Here is a 22,461-nt window from a genome sequence, read left to right as displayed (position 1 = left end):
GGGACTGGGGGGTTAGGACTTTAATATATGAATGGGGAGGGGCAAAATTCAGTCTATAACACAGTTCAATAATATAAATATAACAGTTAAACGAAGATGCATACAGTTGTTAATGGAGAAAGGTGGCATTTGAGGAGGGAGGGGCAACCAACCAGAGTAGTCCAGATATCATACAACAGGCACCTAAACTAGGATTGTTAGGAGATAAAGAAGAAGAGAGAGCACAGCATTATTTAGATGGACCAGCCTCCCTCATCCTCATCTGGTTATTTTGAAAGCGCGCTCACACACACACACAGAGTACATAAATGAAACACAATGCATAATGTAATTTATTTTACCACTTCACAATTGGGAAGTACAAATCCAGATAAGCCTGACTATTTTAAGGGCCAGAAAACTGGCTGGCCCAGTTTCACATGCTGCATTACAGACAAAGCAAGAATGTCTCCTCACTCCAGAGCCAGTTTTCTGGTTTTCTTTCTCTGACCTTCCAGTTTGCTGTTATTTTCCATCATTTCACCTCTTCAGTGGCCAAAACCAAGCAGCCACTCTGGCTGTATTTTAAGGTCAAAAAATTTTGGAATTGGAAGGAACAGTCATAATCACCACCCAGACAGACCTTGTGCAAATTTGTAAGCTGAGGTCTAAAGATATAAACAAACCTAGAGAATTCACCCAGTTAGGGAAACAGCTGAACTCCTCTTGCCACTCTCAACCAGGTGCCCTTTCTTTATACCCTCTCCTCTCCCCACCGCCATCCCCAGCCAGCATACTCAGGCTAAAAAGGGAATTTAGCCAAAATTAAAAGAGCATTTGTATACAATTTAGTTTGACCAATATTTTAAACGGACAAGTTATTGTCTGGTGGTGTAAAGTAGGCTCAAGATATGAATCTGAAGGAAATGAACAACTGAATTTCTCTCTGTGATTGGTCAAATAAAGCTTAAAAAGAGCCATTTTCATCTTTTAGATTTTTCTAGATATGAATCATAGTTATAAGATGTTGACTTACAAATGCAACATGGATTGTTTTTAAAAATTCCTCTTCCCACACAGACCACCACGGAATAATACCACATTGACAAGTGTTTACTATGTTCATTTTCAGAAAATGGAAAATGTTTTACCTTCTACTTAAAATAAACTGATAATGGAGAGGTATCAGTGTTAACACTTTTGACATATACTTAACAATGTGGCACAAAATGCCAGGAAAAGGAATGGGCTTTGAAAAGTGCATTTACTTCTACAACTTTCTCTCTCCAGACCAGATGGTTTGCAAATAAGCTCCCCTAGGGAGTATTTCTGTTTTGTTGAGGGTTCCACTCCCTCCTTAATTGCTGCCTCTTTTTATGACGGACCCAAGATTGCCACAGCAGGGAAAGTCATATCTTTTTCAAAAGAAAACAGTCCAGGGAAAACCCCCAGGAAGACCGTCATGCTGGCTTAAATGTTTCATGAGAGCCATTTTATTACTGGATGAGTTATAACATTTTGAAGTTGTTTTACTTCTCAGCTAACACGATAACTATTTCAAGCAGCCCATGAGGTTGATCTTGTAATTAAAACATGGATGTTGACTATGATCTTGAAGTGGAAAAAAAGGACAGAAAAAAATAGCAGGAGTTGTGGAAGATCAGAGGCTCTGTACACTCACCCATCTCATGGGTTACTGGGAAGTTAAACCACTAACGATGACATGAGCATTCTACAAATTCTGGATTGTGTAACGTACAATAGGAATTCAAGTTCATCATTCTTTTTTCAGGTTGTAAGAAGTTTTAGAAACGTGCTTCTAGACACTGTGAATGGCAATTCACTTTTGAAATAAACAGGAAATTCAATCTTTTGCAGGATTAAGAACTCTGTACATAGAAAGTATGCATTTGAGGGGAAATTCTCAGTTGTTCTTAATATGTTTTATGCCTTGGATCCCTTTGGCAGTCTGGTGAAGCCTACAGGCCCCATGATATAGTCTGACACTATAAAGTTCTTAAAATAAAAACTCTGGATTACAAAGGAAACCAATTATATTGAAATACAGGGAATCTATGCAGTGTAGTAGACCTCTTAAATGTTCTCAATGTATGCATTGAAGGGTTTTCTCTCTCTAATTCTGTGGAATACATCTATGCAAGTCTAAAGTTCAATGTAAAGTTTTTTAAGACAGAAGAACTTTCAGCACTATAAAGGGTAAAGCAATAGAAAACTAAGTTATTTTTGTACTCTGCTAGCACCATAATAAACATGTAAGTCCAACCTGAATATTTAGGTGTTACATATAATAAACACAGGTTGAAATGAACTAGAAATACCCATTTGCTCCAAATTGTGAAATATACATTTCCTCAACCTTTGATCAACAATGGAGAACAGTACCAAGGATATTAATAAAATCTGTAAGAATGTTTCAGTTGAGCTTCTGCTGATGAGATATAATGCCTCAATGGGTTTTGTAAAAATATGAAATTAACAAAAGCAATGTTACACTCTCCCCTTCATTTTGGACAGGAAGAAGTTCGATAACTATATCTATACCACAGTCTAAGGAAATATGGGCAGAACCAGGAATAAAGTGTAGGATGACTTTCCAACACATGATAGACATGTCTTATTGAGGTAGGGAGGGAAGGAGGGCAAAGAGGCATCTCCTGAATGCCAAGCAGTGCATCTGGGAAACATCTGAGCCAGAAGCAAACTCAAGTGCATCTGTCCTCCCCACCTCCCTGCCCAGCCTGACCCACACAGACTCACTGCTTCCATTCATGGAAGCACCTGGCCATCAACAGTGTAAAACTAAAGCACTTCAATAGAAGGATTTATGAAAAATGACTAATGAATTAAAAATTTATTAAAACAAGATTTTTTTAAACTTCAAGGAAATATGAGTCAGTATTTCAATGAAATTGTTTTAGTTCTTAAAAAAGTATCAGTTTGATTATGGTAATTAGGATAACCAGCTGTTCTATAAAACTCTAAAGAATAAAAAAAAAAAGAAGGAAATGACTTTTAGTTGCAAAATGAAGGATTTTTGTCATGTTGAAGAAAGAACATTCTGCTAACAGAGCTGTAAAAGAAAGACCTGTTTTTCGATGGTTGATTATTACTACTGTTTCAGCCCTCTTTACGTTGCAGAGTTGTAATGGTTCCAAGTCTACAAAGCAATGTCTTTCAGGGAGCACCAAGGTGGCCTTAGTGCAGGAGTAAAGTAGGCAAAGTTGAGAGGTCAGATATAAACTCTACACAGGAACTTAGCTAGATATCCAAGAAAGGCAGGCAAGGCCACGGTTAAACATTCAGAACTGAAAACAATTCTAGCAACTAGGAAGGAAACGGACCCTAGCATGATGGCTCCTAGAACAGGTAAAGGCATTGAGATTCACTGAAGTGTAGAACTGGGCCTAGCAGTTGGCTAGGCAAGGAAACCAAGAGTTTGAAAGGAACAAAGACTGAATCCCTGCCGACTAAATGCTGGAAATCAAGCCAATTTGTGACTGTTCCTTACTAGTTAATAATTACCCTAGATAAAAAGATCTGTATTCTACAAGTTCATGAATTTCTACGCATTTTTGTTTTAGGTGTTTTGTTTTGTTTGCTCTAGCAAAACTCAGCCATTCTGCCTTCTCTGGGTTTGCTCCTAGCATTTAAACATAGCTGGAGAAAAAAGACCTAACCTGGCAGACTGGTTTTTAATCTTAGGTTTACGTTCTCAGAACTCAAAGAGGCTCTCACCACTACACAACGCCTTTCTAAGTTTTTCTGGTGCCCTTGAAGTCCCACGCTAGAAAGACTTTCCTCTTCCCCCCAAGTCTCTTGCCTCACCTCACCCTCACTATTTGCTGTGACCTCATCTCCCTTCACTGAGAAAACAGAAGGCACCAAGGGGAAGTTCCCATCTTCCCACCAGCAAATCTGCAAACTCCTCTGCCCAGGCACTTGGGTTCTCCTTCTCCCTGTCACGAAGGAGGCAAGAGTTCCTCCTTGTGTTGTGGATCTAGCCCCACACGTGGCTCTCTAGACGCAAAATCCCTCTATCTTCTTCAAGTACTTCCCTCTGACAGCCATGCATTTCTTTTCTGAATCATCAACCTTTACCTTCTACTGGAAAATCTGATTGGCTAGCTTTGTTACAGTCTCCCATAACTCCAAATTCCTTTTCCCTCCATGTCTCCACTTTTATGCTGGGTTTCACTGACAGATTTCTCTAAAGGGCCATTTGTTCCCACTGTACCTATCCATGTCCTCAGAGTCCTCCACTCCTACCCCTTCTGTCATCTCACTGAGTCCCCACCACTCCACTGGAACTGCTCTTATCAAGACCACTAATGAGGGACTTCCCTGGTGGTCCAGTGGTTAGACTCTGCGCTCCCAACACACGGGGCCCAGGTTCGATCCCCAGTCAGGATACTAGATCCTGCATGCCGCCACTAAGACCTGGCGCAGCCAAATAAATAAACATTAAAAAAAAAAAAAACCACTAATGACCTCCAAGTTTTCAAATATGGTCGTCACTTTCCTATCCTCTGTTTCTCTGGAAGCACTTTCCCTCCTTTGTTCCCATGACATCATCCTAACTACTGGTTTTCCATCTGATTTCTTGGTGGTTCCTTTGCAGGCTTATTTACAAATGCTGTTCTCTGCCTGGAGCCCCCATCTGAGCCACACTACCCTCATTCTAGGCACCGCCCACACCTGGCTTCTCATCCCTCACATCTCGGCTTAAATTCTACCTCGCAGGGAAACCTTTACATCCTTCACCTCCCCAGGTTAGCCTGTACTATTAAAGTCCATTTGCTTCTTTTATTATTTGCTTAATTATCATCTCTCTCCTCCAAGAAGGAATTAACTCTTTATTCACCCATGTATGCCCTAAATGTAGGACAGTGCCTAGCATGTAGTTAGTATTAATTAAAACATACTGAACTGGTGAAGGAATAAATGCACATAGCCCAGTGATCAAAAATTCCTGGATTATATTAGCATCTGCTTTTTTTTTTTTCTTGATCCAACAGGTAAAATGCTTAAGTGGAAATGAGAGTACAGACTATCTAAATTGCTTCTAATACCTCTTCTTTTTCTAAGTATTTAAAAAGGTACATTTTTCCTACTCTTTTCCTAGGCATGCTACAGATATTCATGAAATAGTATCTAGAAATTCTTTTCTTCACAGAAAGTTGTAATTTATACAAGAATGTTCTTTTCATTGTGACAATAGCTCATAAGGTATTAATCAACCAAGCCAACTTGTCAATTTAACACATAATTTAAGCAGATAGTAAAACTTTCTGCAAACACTGAATGAGTTTCACAAAACTGATTCTTTTATTGCTTTTCATTGACAACAGAGGGATCGTCACTGATAAGGATAAGAAAAAAAAAAATCTCATATAAACATTGTGGACTTTTATATATTTTAAATATAAATCCCTGATTGTCACTACCTCAAAAAATAAGTACCAAGCAGTAGATTATAAGCAACCATCTTAACATTTTACAACTAAATTTTTAATTAACTAAGAAATCTCTTTAAAATAGAATTTAAATTTGCTGTGAGAAAACTTCCTAAAATATGTTAATAGCATCGTCTACTAATCAATGATATAATTATACTTTGAAGTTATATTTGAACATGAATTCCCATTGTACACTGAAAGTAGTGATTTTGAAGACTATTCCGTGATCTACAGAATTGCCCTAGTGTTACCTCTTTGAGATCTAAGTTCATGACCTCAATCAGTTTTAAACTCATCTGCCTCTTCTTCATGACAGTTAAATGGAAAGGAAGTTGATACCTGTTTGAGCTTTGTGGTAGATAATAACAAGGGACTGATGGATATTAAGATATCTTAATTATAGATGCCAGAATCTACACAGCATATCGTCATAACCACATGCATCTTTAGATACTTTTCCCCAGAGTACTTTTCTATGAATTCTTACTTAATTGCTCTATACTACTTTTCTTACTACTTCCATAATATTGCATCAACTACATGTAAACAGTCCACAAAATGGATTACCATTTTGTTTCAAGTAATAAAAATGAGAGCCTGGGGACTTCCCTGGCGGTCCAGTGGTTAAGACTCTGCACTTCCACTGCAGGGGGCACTGGTTCGATCCCTGGTTAGGGAATTAAGATCCTGCAGGCCACGCAGCACGGCCAAAAAAAATAAATAAATAAGAGAGAGCCTGAAGAAAACTTAAAGACACCATTTTCCTGCCCCTAGACTAACCCAGGCAGACATTGTCTCTTCTACAATTACAGATCCAGGAATCCCACAAGAATACATACAGAGTCTAACATCCCAGTTTATTGCCATGGTACTGAGCCCAACTTGCTTATCTTATTAAAGCTGTGGATGTAAAAGTATGAGGCAAATAGGAAGTGTGTCAATTTACTGACTGAAATTCAGAAGCCATTTGCTGACCTAATGTTTCTAGTGGTGCAGTTGCATCTAGCAGTCAAACATGACCTACTATGTATTATTTGTTATGAAGTTATACATATGTATAATAAGCCAACGTTATAACTAAAGTTGATTTTTACTGCTGAAAAGGAATATCTGGTATACCATAAGCTACTGGGTTGTTCAGAAAGGTAAAATAATAATGATTTTTTTCTACAAATGATAAATCCAAGGTCAGAGTAACCATTTTGATACAAATGCTTTATGCCAACCACCAGGATTAATAAGAGCCAAAAAGAACCATAGGCTCTGTAGGTTATACTCAGAATATTCTAAAAAAATGCTCTATTGCCAAATGAAAGTAAAACTGTTGGTAGAATTAGTGTTTCTTATACAACTCATAATACGTCTCTTTTGTATTTTTGGATTAAACTTCATATACTTTATTGTCTTAAAGTGGCATATATTTTATAAAATGCTAAATAGTTACAAAATAAATTCTAAATCCTATGCTACTTCTTCAATCATTCTTAAATTTATGCAACTTCCTCTATTATGTCAATCAGTAATCCAGTTATAAGAACAGAACAATTGAGTTAATACGGAAACGTGCATTAGGATGTGTTCTTTCTGGTTCTTCCCCTATAATTTTTCTGATGTTAACAAATAGGAGGAGGTTGACAGTCTTAAATAACACGCATCAAAACTGGAAATATAAAGCAATCAATTAGTTAATTGAAGCATACAAAATGCATCAAAATGGAAATCATAAAACTCGGATATTAAATAAGCTATTTAACTTTCCAACACTTCTCTTTTCACATCTGCAAAATGTGAATATCTGCTCTGCTAACCTACATGGTTATTCTGGGAATAAAGTTCTTGAGCAATCTCCTTATAAACCACAAAATGCTATGCAAATGAGTATTATTGTTCCTCTGATTTTTTTTTCAAACTAGGTAATCAGAAAACAGATTGTAAATTAAATAATAAAATGAAAAGCTAACCTGAGTGTTATAAATACATGAGTTTTTAGTACTATGGAATACTGAAATTACAGATATTATGGATATTTGTTTTCTAATTCAAAACATACTGTTACCTAAAATACCTAAATTTCCCTATAGACTCCAGAAGTCAGGCAAATGAAGAGGAAGATTAAGGAAAAAGGAGCAGCTGATTTACAAATGAATTCCCTTCCCCCAAGAAGGGAATGGAAGGAAAATGAGTGCGACTTGGTCTCTCAGCCCTTCATCTTTGACTCAGTGGTTACAGAAATCTGACCAGGATCACTTATAGGTGATTGCTGAGTTTCTCTAAAGCTATTTGAATTCATTCAATAAGTGATCAAACTGGTGGTGCAGCTTCATTAATCCGCTTATGGTGAGCACTGAATTATCAATATTTAAGCTTATTTTATGTTTGTATAGAGGAGAGATAGACTGTATTTTCAAAGAATTGTTCTGAGGGTAGAGTAAGAATCACAGAGAATCCAAAAAACTGAGAATCACAGAGTGGCAAGAGTAGCAAAATTTGGGCACATCTCTTTTTCTCAGGCAAGTAGTGGTATCAAAAGGCAGGAACAATATCTGCTCTATTTAATGTCTTCTTTGGAAAGAACCCCTCAACAAACCTTTTGGTTCTCCCATCTCCCAACTGTCACTGCCCTACTCGCCAAGGAGTACAAGATGAATGGCCTAAAGCTTATATTCATTTTCTCTACATTGGTTCTTGACAAACATGGACACCATTTTTCTTACAAAACCTTTCAAAAGAATCATCCTGTAACCCTTCGACCTATCTCTAACTCCATCTTCTTGCATTAAGCAAGTCTGGATGTTCCTAAAGCTGTGGGAGATTCTACAAGGGTTTTGGCCCTCTTCTCGGAAACCTCTTCAAGTTCCATGAATTTTGTAGAAGATGACAGACTGTGAGAATAAAAATGACTTACTTTCATTTTTCTATGCATCTCACCCATTGTTAAAGAAAAGGTATCAGGAAACAATAAGAACAATTCTTTAAACTTGAAAAAAGCAATGTTTACAGAATTTCTATTTCCATTTCAAAATTTAGCCTTCCATGTTAAGACCCCTAACACTCTTCAAAATTATTGAGGATCCCTAAGGGCCTTTGATTATGTGAGTTATATCCATTGATATTTACCATATTAGAAATGAAAACTGAAAAAAGATTTAAAAATCACATTGAAAGATGCAATTTGTAAACATAGGCATACAAGTGTCCACCATGAAAATTGTTCAACCTTATTCCTGAAAAAAAATTCAAATTTAAACAAGATACCATTTTCATATAACAATTGTCTCCATTTTTGGATTTGTTGTTGTTTGTTCTGTTTGAGTGATAACAAAATGTTGACTTAGGGAAATTCTACTCTCTTATACTACTGATAAATGGATCCAATCTTTCTCAAGAGCAAAATGGCAAAAATAATAACTAGTACTCTACAATATTTTACTAAATGCTTTTTAAATCCTCCAAATACTCTATTATTATTATTATTATTCTTTTACAGCTGAGAAAAGAAAATTTTGATAAAGCATTTGGCTTATGATCTCATAACCTGTAATTAGTGGAACTTTTGTTAGAACTTGAAAAATGCATTTTAAGAATCTATCCAAAGGAAATAAACAAAGCTGCATACAAACATTTATATTGAGGTCCTAAATGAAACACTATTTATAATAGTAGAAAACTTTAATCCACCTAAATATCCAGCAATTTATAATCAGCCAATACAACATTTCCATAGACTAAAAATTACATCTTAGAACCATACTCTCTTGCTCATAGCTAGATTGCCATCACTTGCATAGTGGCTGACACATAGTAGGGATTTAGTAATATTTAAGATATGAATGAATATAAAATAACACATGAATATAAAAATATGTTTTAAGAGAAAATCTCATGATTGAATGGAAGCATGTTATGAAACAGCATCAGCAGTGTGCTAAATTAATTAAACGAGGAGGCCGTTAGACTAAGGTGACTCTAATGCCACTGCAGCCTACATCAGCAAACCAAAATCTAAGCAGGTAAATGCCTCAAAGGTACAAAATTGAAACCTAAGGACAGTCATTCACAAACAGCCAACTAAGCTTTAAGCTGCAGCCAATCCATAAATTCTTTACTTTGCTTCTGCTTTTTCTCTATAAAATTCTCTCCCACATATCATGTCAGTGAAGTGCTCCTGACCACTTCTGGTTGGGCACTGCCCCATGCCAATCAATTTTTGCTCAAATGAACTCAAAATTTTTAATACGCCTCAGTTTATCTTTTAACAAGTGTGATCGCAACTTTGTAAAATCTACATGTGAGTGTATGTGTAGAAAAATGTCTAGAAGCATAAATAGATGTATATACATGAATTCCTTATCTCTGTGCTTATGCATGCTAGTTACCCAATAAATATTTTGATTGAATGAATAAAATTTTAAAAGTAGTTACCCCTTGCAACTAAGAGTTCGCATGCTACAACTAAGGAGCCCACCTGCCCTAACTAAGGAGCCCATGAGCTGCAACTAAGGAGCCCGCCTGCCACAACAAAGACCCAGAACAATCAAATAAATAAATAATTTTTTTTTAAAAGTAGTTACCCCTTGCGGGGACTATATGTTCAATTTTCCTTTTCTTCTTTGCAATTTCTAGATGTAACAGGATTTAAAAAGTAAGTATGGGGGCTTCCCTGGTGGCACAGTGGTTGAGAATCCGCCTGCCGATGCAGGGGACGCGGGCTCGTGCCCCAGTCCGGGAAGATCCCACATGCTGCAGAGTGGCTGGGCCCGTAAGCCATGGCCGCTGAGCCTGCGCGTCCGGAGCCTGTGCTCCACAACGGGAGAGGCCACAACAGTGAGAGGCCCGCGTACCACAAAAAAAAAAAAAAAAAAAAAAAAAAAAGTAAGCATGAATTATCTTTGTAATAAACAAGAATGTTATAAAACATAGTTATGCTGGGAAATATCATTAGGAATTTTGGAACAAAAGCAGCAAATAGAGACATCCCACAATCCAATAAAAAATAACTTGTATCTTACTTCCCTATTATGTTTTACTTATTGCATTCAGCAATAAAAAATATCAGATGTTACAGAAAAATGGCAAGCTTAATATTGTGCAGCTAATTTCTATCAAGGTGGAGTCTAGAACCTAGGTCATTTGGTTTCCAGGCGATAGTTTTTCCATTACACCAATTATTTAGAGTTCCAGAACACTAACTGAATAAGTGCAACATTCACTGTGAGGCATTTCTTTACTCATAAGTAAAATAATTTGCTAATTATTTGAAATCGTCAGAAAGCTCCGAAATTCTAAGAAATACTGTTTTCACACGACATGAATCGTTTTGGAGGATTTGTGAAATACCTAAAGTTATTTCAAAATTTGTGCATATTTGAGGAACAAAAGTGTCATTATTCTAGGAAGGAGTCTATAGCTTTCATAAGATTTGTAAAAGGGTCTGTGATAAACAAAAAAGAAGCTGAGAATAACTGATGCTATAAAATCTGCAAGCAAGAGGAAGAAAACAACTGATGGTAAATAAAAAGGCATAAGAGAGGAAAAGCAAACACAGCTAATTCTGTCTTCCTCTTTTTTATTCCTGGAATTTTTTTTTAATGCAAATGATTTCATTTTATGACTTTGCTTTCTAAGCAGAGACACTAGGAATGATACTGATGGGTTAAAAACACAGGCCAAAGTATCTCTGTGGGATGACCTTTATCAGGTAATATTAGCAAGAAACTGATAAACGTAAAATGTAAAAAAAAAAAAAGCATTTTAACATTGCAAGTCATTTTTCATTTGTTTAATTGGGACAAGGAAAATTACTAAATAGGTTTCTTAGTTTCTTGTCCCATAAAATGTGCTTCCCCTACAGGAAGTTTGTAAAGCTGCTTTGAGCAAATGCAGATTAAACACTTCTCTATGCATTTCACAATTATTGCTTAGTTTAAAATTTAATTCTTCCTCTGCTCACTGAAAGAAACAAATACCTGTTGCTTAATCCCAATATCAGACTTGACTGGCAAGGTCTAGAGAACTCTAGAACATAATTTTAAAACTCTTAACAAGGCTTCTTTCACTACTATTCCCTGCAAACATCTCTTAGACTACAATTCCAAATTTACGCAGCAGACAAAAAACAAAACAAAACAGAAATTCTCCTTGAACCCAAAGGGTCATATATGCAAATATCATAACTTAGAATTGACACCCATCCAAATGGTCCGCCTCTAGTATTCTCCATCTGCCTTAGATGAATAAGTGCTTACATCATCAACCAACATAAAAAGCATTTCTTGTCCTAGTTTTTGAGGTAAAAATGACTAATTTTAAGATTAAAATGAGTACAAGTTATAGGAAACTTAAATAAGTTAAACCACTATTATTTCAAATCCAAATGCCTTTTTTCGTTGTTTTTTTTTTTTTTTTTACAAATGCTTCCAATACAAAATTACTAAAATAGTATTCACACTCAAAACTTAGCTTTCTTATTTGAGCAAATCTTTTCCAATATCTTGTTTCGAGCTCTGTTCTCCTGGCATGTCAAATAACTTAGAAGGACGAATCAGAATACCAGTCAGTATACAATTAATTTTTCAATGTTATTTGTTTTTTCGCATAACACTGGCACTCATTAAATACCCAGGAATGCTTTGCATAAGTAACCAAAATGACTATTTTTAAATTAAACCTTAAATTCGTTGATAAATTTCTTCGCTAAAGATCCTTAGGGCTGTCAAAGAGCAGCCTGCTCAATAATGGGAATAGGCAACCACCTGGGGGCATCACGTGGAACGCTAAGTAGAGCCACCTAACTGCCTTTCTGAACGTTGGCTTTCTTTCGGCGCTGTACATGAAGGAAATCCTTATCCTCAGATTCCACAGTGCATTTAGACCCCGGAAAGCAAACTGGCATTTGTTAGAAGGAAATTAAGGTCCCTGATCTGTGTATCTCATTTCAAAACTCAGAGGACATGCAGACTTTTCACAGCGGTGAATCCTAGGCTTCCCTTCGGCCTTTCTTCCTTCCAAGCGAGATACAAACTAAAAGCTAGGGAGGGCGGGAGAGAGAAGCAGAGTGAGCGAGGGAAGAGTAAATATATTGCTTACAGTTCCCAGAGTTACAATGAGATTCCTCAGGCTTCTTTACGCCTCTAGCTTTCTGTCAGGGCCTCTAGCTTTCTGTCAGGATCCTTTCTCAGCCCGGGACCACAGAGAAGTCTTATCCTTGGTAGGAGGGGCTAAAACGTGAGCTCGTTTCCTTTCCTCTTTGCAGATGTGTTAAGGTGGAATTAAGGAGGAAGGGAGGGAAAGCGTTGTTCTTAGAGCAGCTAATATCTTAAATGTAAATATTTACTTATCAGAACTAGGAGTTTGAAGTCAGAAAACATGCTTAAATAATATGTAAGTTAAACAGTCCTAAATTACATGGAGTCTATGTATGCGGGTGTCTGAAAGTACTTCTTGTCCTTAAGTAGTTACTGCTTCCTTCTTTTTTTCCAAACAAGTAAGAACTCAATTGAAAAGACAGATAACCCAGAGCATAATGGAGAATGTAATACATATGTTGAGATTTAGGGGGAAAAATCAAATCAGGTTAAATTAGAAATATGCAAAGTAAATTCAAATACCTGATATCACTGTAACAAAGAGGTATATTGTTTAAATGTATCCAAAATCTGCAAGAATCAATTAGTGTCTTTACAAGATGATTTCTTTCTTTTTATTCTTTATCAATCATCCATGAGATGTTATCATGCAATTAACTATGAATTATAACAGAAACTTGAGGGGTTTTTCTGTTTTTTGGATTTTTTTGCAAAGTTAGAATAAATGACCTGGGACTTCCCTGGTGGTCTAGTGGTTAAGACTCTGCACCTCCAACTTCCACTGCAGGGGTCACGGGTTCAAACCATGGTTGGGGAACTAAGATACCACATGTCACAGGGCATGGCCAAAAAAACTTATACTACTTATATTACTAAAATAAACTTCATTTATAAAAAAAAGTGACTGTTTAATTCTAACTTTTTAGTATTAATCTGTAGCTAATATGAACACCATAATAATTAGTCATTACATTTAGCTTCTTCTGAATATCAAACTCTGAGCAACTAAATATATTTGAAGATAAAAAATTTAAAATGTGGTGGTTACCAAGGGCTGAGGGGAGGGGGTCATGGGGAGTTACAAATCAATGAGCATAAAGTTTCAGTTAAGCAAGATGAGGAAGTTGGAGATATCTGCTGTACCACATTATATCTATAGTCAACCATAATGTGGGGTACACTTAAAAATTTAAGGGGGTTGATTTCATGTTAACTGTTCTTACCACAATAAAATAAAATTTTAAAACAAAAAATTAGTGTCTTTAAAGACTGATACATTCATTTAGTGTATCTTGTTCTTCAAACACAGGATCTTCTAATTTTGTCTTTAATCTAACATTGAGCACACTCTCCTATCTCTCTTATAAAATTTTCAAAGAATATAATTTCTGCAGACCCCATCATTAAATCTCCTGGATTATCTGCTTTCTGTAGCTCAGAATTCAACTCCTTTTTGTCTTGATTTTCTCCTGTAAATTCAACCTGTTATACTATCAATCTCACCTTCCTAAAAAAAGGCCTGTGGTGTCTCGGGAAGTCAAGATTTTTTTTCTTTCCAAAGAAGATCCTGAATTTCTGAAAGGTTAAGTGTGCTAAGCAGAGGAACAGAGATCATACTATTTTTTTTTTTTACCTTTTTCCCCAGGTAAAGAAAGAATATGTTTTGCAGGGCACATTCATCCCAAGACCCTGGTGAAGAAAGACTCCTTTGAAAAGCAGCTTCACAGTGCTCGGGTCAGTTTGATAATAAAAAGTTGTAGCTCACTATTTGGAGGGGATATCCAATAGTGTATAACCTGTAGCATATGGTTAGGCACTGGAGAGAGAGAGCAATGGATAGGCAAGGTCTGTATTTTCATGTAGCTCACATCCTAGTGCACAGGAGAGTCAAGGAATAAGATGAACAAGATAATGACTTAAAAAAAAAAAGTCCAGGAAAGACCACTCTGAGGATACATTTTGATTGAAAGATGAGAATAAGCCAACCAGCCATGAAACAGTGTGGGAAGAATGTTCAGACAGAAGAACCAGCAAGTTAAAGCACAGAAACCCGTATTGACACATGAAACATGATAGACATATATGACTAAAAGCCATTACAAGTGTTTTGAAGAGGAAGTGCTAGAGTGAGGGAGAGACAATGAAGTACTAAATTAAATCTGAAATCAAAACTGGGCCATGAAACTAGGATTGGATTTTGATGGGTAGCTGTGAGCAATTTAAGCAGCAAAGGCAAAGGCAGGAATTAATGGTTGGGAGGAAGTGCAAAGGCAGTTCTAAAAGAAGAGTTTATGGGGAGAGCAGTTCAGAAATGTACACTGGAGGTCAGATTTTAAAAATTCTTGAAAAACAGATGGAGGAATTTAGACATTTTCCTGTGATGAAGAAGAAACTTCCCAGCTATCACCAAAGGGGAAAGGGGGAGGGGGATAATTTAGGAGTTTGGAATTAACACATACACACTACTATATATAAAATAAGTAACCAACAAGGACCTACTGTATAGGTAGGTCCTATGTGTGTGTGTGTGTGTGTGTGTGTGTGTGTGTGTGTGTGTGTGTGTATAATTGAATCACTTTGCTGTACACTTGAAACTAACACAATGGGACTTCCCTGGTTGTGCAGTGGTTAAGAGCCCTCCTGCCAATGCAGGGGACATGGGTTCAAGCCCTCATCCAGGAAGACCTCACATGCTGTGGAGCAACTAAGCCTGTGTGCCACAACTACTGAGCCTGTGCTCTACAGCCCGCGAGCCACAACTACTGAGCCCACATGCCACAACTATTGAAGCCCGCGTGCCTAGAGCCCATGCTCTGCAACAAGAGAAGCCACTGCAGTGAGAAGCCCGCGCACCGCAATGAAGAGTAGCCCCCACTCACCGCAACTAGAGAAAACCAGCGCGCAGCAACGAAGACCCAACGCAGCCAAAAATTTTTAAAAAAGGAAACTAACAGAACATTATAAATCAACTACACTTCAAATAAAAAATTAAATTAAAAAAAGAATAAATAAATGTAATGGCAAATTAAAAAAAAAAGACAGAAAGAAAGAATGAAAGAAATTTCCCAGCTATCAAAGATGGTAGTGGTTAGTTGCGCTATTCTGTTTTGAATATGGTAGTTGACTGTCAGAGATGGGTGTTGGTTTCTTGGTTCTTAGCAAGGGAATGACATTATTAACCTGGTATTTAGTAAGATAGCAGCATAGACTGAAGAATGGAAACAGTAATGTGAGGAGGGGGAAAACCTGAGTGATTACTGTGTCAAGAAGGAATGGTGAACTCCCTGTAGGGGAGGAGGCTTATCAAGATGAGAAAGATGAATTGGAAGGTTGAGACAATTTGAAAAAACTCAACTCCAGGAGTAAACCAAACCACATGGTATGAGAAGATAATCTGTAACAGATTGATGATTCAGAGACTCAATCTAGAGTTAGAGACAATGTCTTATACATGGTATGTATTTAATGTTTTATTAAGATTTAATCTTCAAATTGCTGCTTACCTCATATAGTTATGTCTGAACAAGTCAGTCAGTTCATTCAGTTTTGCCAACTGAAAGTTGTGAAAAACAACTTGGGGAAGGAGATTTGGGATTATAAAATGTGTCCTCTGCTTTTAAGTCCTCGGAGAGGCAGACATGATTCCTTAGAGAAGAAACTCTTCCCAGTGTACTGGAGTCATCCGATGGAGTTGCATGTAACCTCTAACCTCTGGGATTAACTGGGCATCCTGGTAGCATTGCCCCAGCCTTGCAGAGTAGGTGATTTAGCCAAACGTGGACATCAGAGTCAAAGTTTAAACCAAACCTTTGACCTCAAATTACATATCTCTTTCTATAGCTCTTTCCCATTGCCTATTTACAATAAATTAATTGAGCCTTAGAAGTCAAAGAAAAAGCTCCCAAGTAAATAAGAAATGGGAAAGTTTTGAGTTTTTATAAACACATGTTTTGTTTTGGTCCCTGATAGCTGTTTTTTTTTTTTTTTTTAAATACATATTAGAAAACTAAAAATTTCACTGTTGAACATTTTGAAAATGCATGTGCCATCCTTTTATGTTTAGTTCTCAGGGCTGTGGGTATTTTTTCTTCTCTACTCCAAATCATGATATTGTGTTCCCTTAACAAATAATCTTTTAAGAAGTATAACCACTAAAGTAGCCACTATAAAGCATTGTCTTTTCCCAATATGTTTGCAAAGTACAAGTTCTTATAGGGAATTATGGAGGGGAGCAAATGTGAAGACAAGGTAGAAAGGATCCAGGTGATTTGTTTATTTACAGAGTGCTGGTTACCTAATCCCTCAGATCAAGAGCAGGTAGCAAGACTTCTGGGGAATGGCTACCTGGCCGCATGGTAGAAGATAATTTGTATAAGAGTGATGGTTCAGAGACTCCATTTAAAATTAATGATTCTAGTGCCTTATACAATAATAATACATATTATTACATAGTAGTATACAACTAATACATAGTGATACATAATAAGTATGCATTTAATAGTGTATATTTAGATTTCATCTTCCAATTTCCACTTACATCATGAATTAATACCTGAATAAGAAAGCCAGTTTATTCATAGTGGGAAACAATTTTGCCATGTGAAAATAAGAAAAACAATTTGAGGAGGAATGAAAAGATTTGGGATTACAAAATGCACTGTGCCTTGGGTAACATTGGACTATATCTGCAGGAGTTTGTAGGACTCAAGTTGGGCCCAGAGGAAAGAGAAAATTTCTTAGATTTAAAGGCATGATGTGGCTTGGGCATGGGCTTATCATGGGTAATGGGAATACAACAAAACATGAAGATTCTATTTAAGTGTCTGGAACTTTACAAGATCCACAAGACACTTGCACAAATTTGGATAATTTTAAGAGGAAAGAAGTTTCAATAATGCTTGAAATTAAATGTCCTAGTCAGATGGTGACTAGGAGCAGTTTAACTTTGACTAGGAAAATAAAAGAAATGTCACATTTCTTACACCCTGTCTTATAGAAGTCATAGCCACTGGCCTAGTTATTTAGAAGAAAGAGAGTAAAAAATCACATATCTCACCTTCCAGATATAACAATTGTTAACATTTGTGGTATATCATTCTGGTTTTTTATTCTATGCATGTACATATGATTTTTCATATCATTACACTGTATACATTGCTTTATTTATATTTTTCCCTATCCACAGCATGTTGAAAATATTTTTCCATGCCAATAAGATATTTTTTAATGGTTGTGTAATATTACAATATATGAGTACACTAGAATTTATTAAAGGATAACTTATTTTAAGATATTATGCTGTTTCCAACATTTTCCACTATTATAAACAAAATTTTGTTAAACATTTTTGTAACTAAAACTCAGTTCAAATCCACAATTAATCAAAGAGGCAAACTTTGATCTGAGAAGCAATGGGAAAGTTAACATTTGTATGTTTCCCTGTGGAGAACACTCTAGATCAGGCAGATGGATATCCAACATCCATTACATCCAAAGGGACCTAGGTGGAAAGGGAGGGTTGGATACTAGAACCAGAGAATGAACATGAGAAGAGAATAGTAATCATTTATTGAGGGTCCAGAAAACATATTGATGCTGTTTCATTCACTTTCAACTGCACTATAACAGGGTATTATCCACACTAATTAATAATTAATAATATTCTCATATAAATGAGAAACTAAGGCACACGTTCGCTAAATTGCCCAAGGTAAGTTACTAAGTGTTAGAGCAGAGATCCAGACTCAAGTCTTCCTTATTTCGAAACCCATGACATTTTTATTGTGTTTTTTTTAACATATGTAACTTAAAACAAGTTTGACAAATATCACATTGTACATACACAGGATTTTACCTAGTAATAATAGCATTTATTCTGCTCTAAAATATCTAAGGAATGATGAAGGAAGCAAGAAGTTCAAGTTTTCTGGAAATACTCCTCTTGATGTGCTAGTGGGAAGAATGCTAGTGTCATTCCTCTCCAGGTTAAGACTAAACTCTCAGACCTTCTTAAGCCTGCTTTATATAGAGACAAAAATTACATTTTCCTGTTCCCAAAGCTTTCTTTCACCAGATGAACTTCTTTAATTAAGAATAAAGTGAAAGCAAAAATACAGTGTCTATGAAACAAACATTTGCAGAGATACTCACTCACTGGATCTTTATTTTCTAAATATTTTCAATATATATTAATATATATGCAGCTATTTTATTGTATGTGTATGTTCCTTAGAAAAATACCACACGTCAGGGAAGTCTTAAAATAAGAGGTTTTAAGTTTCTGTTCCTATTCTGAGGTTACTTTTCAGCACCCTTATATGAAAGCATGATGACTCATCAGAATTGTGTTGTGTCTTCCAGGGGTATATTTACAAATCTAGTAGTTATTAAACAAAGGAAAACTCTGAGAAACATCTGCTCTCCTCCAGTGAATAAGCAACTCTGCCACTTTCTCGGTAAGAGAGGTTAAGCCTCTTCTAGTCTATCCTAAAAGACACAGGTGTGGAATTAAGGCATTTTTCAAACTCTTAAGTGACTTTGGATATGTTTGATTCACAGGTAAAGGCAATACCAGTTTTTATCCTGTCTCTGTGGTAGGTGGAGCTAAGGTTTACAAAATTCAGTCTTTGGGCTACTGTGAACAAGACAAATGTTATAGCTTTGTGAACTATAGAACTAGAAAGATGAGAAAAATCTTATGCACAGAAATGTTATTAACCATCCTTTCAGAGGAATGAGAAGGCCTACCATTTCCTGTGAGATTGTATTCTTTAAAGTTTGGTGTTAGAATGGCAATCCAATAGCACAGGGAGATCACCTCTGTGCTTTGTGACCACCTAGAGGGGTGGGATAGGGAGGGAGGGAGGGTGGGAGAGAGGGTGATGCAAGAGGGAAGAGACATGGAAACATATGTATATGTATAACTGATTCACTTTGTTGTAAAGGAAAAATTAACACTATTGTAAAACAGTTATACTCCAATAAAGTTGTTAAAGAAACAGAATGGCAATCCAAATTTTTATTTGGGCTATTGTTTTGTTTTGGTTTTTTGCGGGGGAAGAGGGAAATAATTTTTGATCCCTGATATCCAAAGGTCTGGGAACCATAATTTTGAACCCTATCCAGAAAGGCTAGGGAACACTTCCAGCAGTACAAATGTTTGCAATCTCATAACGAGTGTTGTCATCAAGAAGGAAGACTTCACCAGGCTGCATAAATGTGATAAATTATTATCCCAAACTTCCTCTTGCTCTGTCTTCAGTTAATACAATCTACCTTATTGCCTGGTAGACATATTGTCTGAGAGGCACATATAGATATACACATATATGTTCCCAACTTTCGCTCATTTCCCCTCCAAAGCTTTCTCTAATAGCAGCTAACATGATCATGATCACTGCAGTACACAAATCTTTTGTCAATTCCCTTCAATGTCTCCCCACTTCTTTTGGAATGCTACCCGTTCTCTTTGACATGGTCTCAGAATATCTTGACTCAATAAGTATTGTCTGTTTCTCTTTTCTCCAGAGCTAACTGGACTTTTTTCAATTCCAAGGATATCTCATACTTTTGACTATCTAATTACCTTCCCACAAATCCCATTTCTTTCTCAACATCTCTGCCTTGCTGACATCTACTTAACTTCAATTTTCAATTTAAAGATTCCTTTTTCCAAAAAGATTTTACCAGGCAAACACCCACCTTTCTCTGCCCAAACAAACCAGGCTTCTCTCCTTTTCCTTCTATTTCCCCTGCAATTCTCCATCTTAACACTTCAAGTCATTAATGCAGTGCCTACCTTTCCTATAATTTCATGCTCTGGACTACACTCTTGGGGAGGGCAAGGACTGTTTATTTTGTGTTCTGCTGTATAAACAATGTAAAACATGATGCCACATAAGTTAATAACTGGTATGCAATAGATCTTTTGAAATGAATGAATTCCCTCTGCTTAGCTTTCTAAGCTCTTTTGTCTTGTTATTTTTTATTCTATTAGTTTCAGTAACTGATCTTAATTAATTCAATAAACAGTGTGATAAACCAGTATCTTAATTTCCAAGATTCCACTGCTCTGCATTTTATATATGATAATAACATGTTTTCTTATAACATTTCTTCTTTGTGTTACCAAATTCTGAATTATGCTCTCCAAATTCTGGTTGAAATTTTTTTTAAGATAAGGCACAATGAATTCAGGACCATAATTAACACAAACTAGTATGCTTCTGTTTCTCATATTAAGGTTCTAGAATGAAATTTTAACACTCTGCAACATACCTCAACTGGATGATTGATGACAGTAGAGTTTCTTAGCCATTTCTGAGGGTGTCTGCAGTGAAATGAATGAAAGTAAAGTAAACAGAAGAAGAGTTTTATCAAATGATTACTGTGGAGGAAACCATAATAGAAAACAGCCTCATAACTGTGGGTTAAATTTTCATGTAAATTTAAAAATTTAAAATTTAAAAAATGTAAATTTCATTTAAATTTAAAAAAGAAAGAAAAGCAGGTGGTTTTGTGGAGCAATGCTTACCAAAGACAAGAAGCAGTCACAGGGGGACCTTCAAGATGGCGGAGGAGTAAGACGTGGAGATCACCTTCCTCCCCACAAATACATCAAAAATACAGCTACATGTGGAACAACTCCTACAGAACACCTACTGAATGCTGGCAGAAAGCCTCAGACTACCAAAAAGGCAAGAAACTCCCCACATACCTGGCCATGTGGCTGACAGGGTCTTGGTACTCTGGCCTGGTGTTAAGCCTGAGCCTCTGAGGTGGGAGAGTCGAGTTCAGGACACTGGACCACAGAGCCCCATGTAATATCAATCAGCGAGAGCTCTGCCAGTGACCTCCGTCTCAACACTAATACCCAGCTCTACCCAATGGCCAGCAAGCTCCAGTGCTGGATGCCCCATGCCAAACAACTAGCAAGACAAGAACACAACCCCACCCATTAACAGAGAGGCTACCTAAAATCATACTAAGTTCACAGACACCCCAAAACACACCACCCAACGCAGCCCTGCTTACCAGAAAGACAAGATCCAGCCCCACCCACCAGAACACAGGCACCGGTCCCACCCACCAGGAAGCCTACACAACCCACTGAACCAACCTTACTCACTGAGGGCAGACACCAAAACCAACGGGAACTACAAACCTGCAGCCTGCAGAAAGGAGACCCCAAACACAGTAAGTTAAGCAAAATGAGAAGACAGAGAAATATACAGCAGATGAAGGAGCAAAGTAAAAACCCATCAGACCAAAGAAATGAAGAGGAAATAGGCAGTCTACCTGAAAAAAGAATTCAGAGTAATGATAGTAAAGATGATCCAAACTCTTGGAAATAGAATGCAGAAAATACAAGAAACATTTAACAAGGACCTAAAAGAAACAAAGAGCAAACAAACAGTGATGAACAACACAATAAATGAAATTAAAAATTCTCTAGAAGGAATCAATAGCAGAATAACTGAGACAGAAGAAGGATAAAGTGACCTGGAAGATAAAATAGTGGAAATAACTACAGCAGAGCAGAATAAAGAAAAAAGAATGAAAAGAATTGAGGACAGTCTCAGAGACATCGGGGACAATATTAAATGCACCAACATTCAAATTTTAAGAGTCCCAGAAGAAGAAGAGAAAAAGAAAGAGTCTGAGAAAATATTTGAAGAGATTATAGTTGAAAACTTCCGTAATATAGGAAAGGAAATATTCAATCAAGTCCAGGAAGCTCAGAGAGTCCCATACAGGTTAAATCCAAGGACAAACACACCAAGACACATATTAATCAAATTTTAAAAATTAAATACAAACAAAAAAATGTTCAAACCAGCAAGGGAAGAGCAACAAATAACATCAAGAAAATCCCCATAAGGTTAACAGCTGATCTTTCAGCAGACTCTGAAAGCCAGAAG

At 36.7% G+C, this 22,461-nt stretch overlaps 1 protein-coding gene across 2 annotated transcripts in view; it reads right to left on the bottom strand.

Annotated features, from left to right (window-relative positions):
- PLA2G4A (phospholipase A2 group IVA) overlaps positions 1–22,461 on the bottom strand; it is a 214,896-nt gene that overhangs the window by 146,911 nt on the left and 45,524 nt on the right. Inside the window, exon 1 of one of the 2 annotated variants that reach the window (XM_059076585.2) lies at positions 12,543–12,692. The exons of the other annotated variant lie outside the window; for it this stretch is intronic. The gene's annotated coding sequence lies outside the window, so the exon portion shown is untranslated. Of the gene's footprint in view, positions 1–12,542; positions 12,693–22,461 lie in introns of those variants that run through there. 2 annotated transcript variants of the gene reach the window in all.

Source organism: Kogia breviceps, chromosome 1 (assembly GCF_026419965.1).
Source record: "Kogia breviceps isolate mKogBre1 chromosome 1, mKogBre1 haplotype 1, whole genome shotgun sequence".
In the NCBI taxonomy this organism is placed as follows: Eukaryota; Metazoa; Chordata; class Mammalia; order Artiodactyla; family Physeteridae; genus Kogia; species Kogia breviceps.
This window is presented reverse-complemented; position numbering and strand designations above follow the sequence as displayed.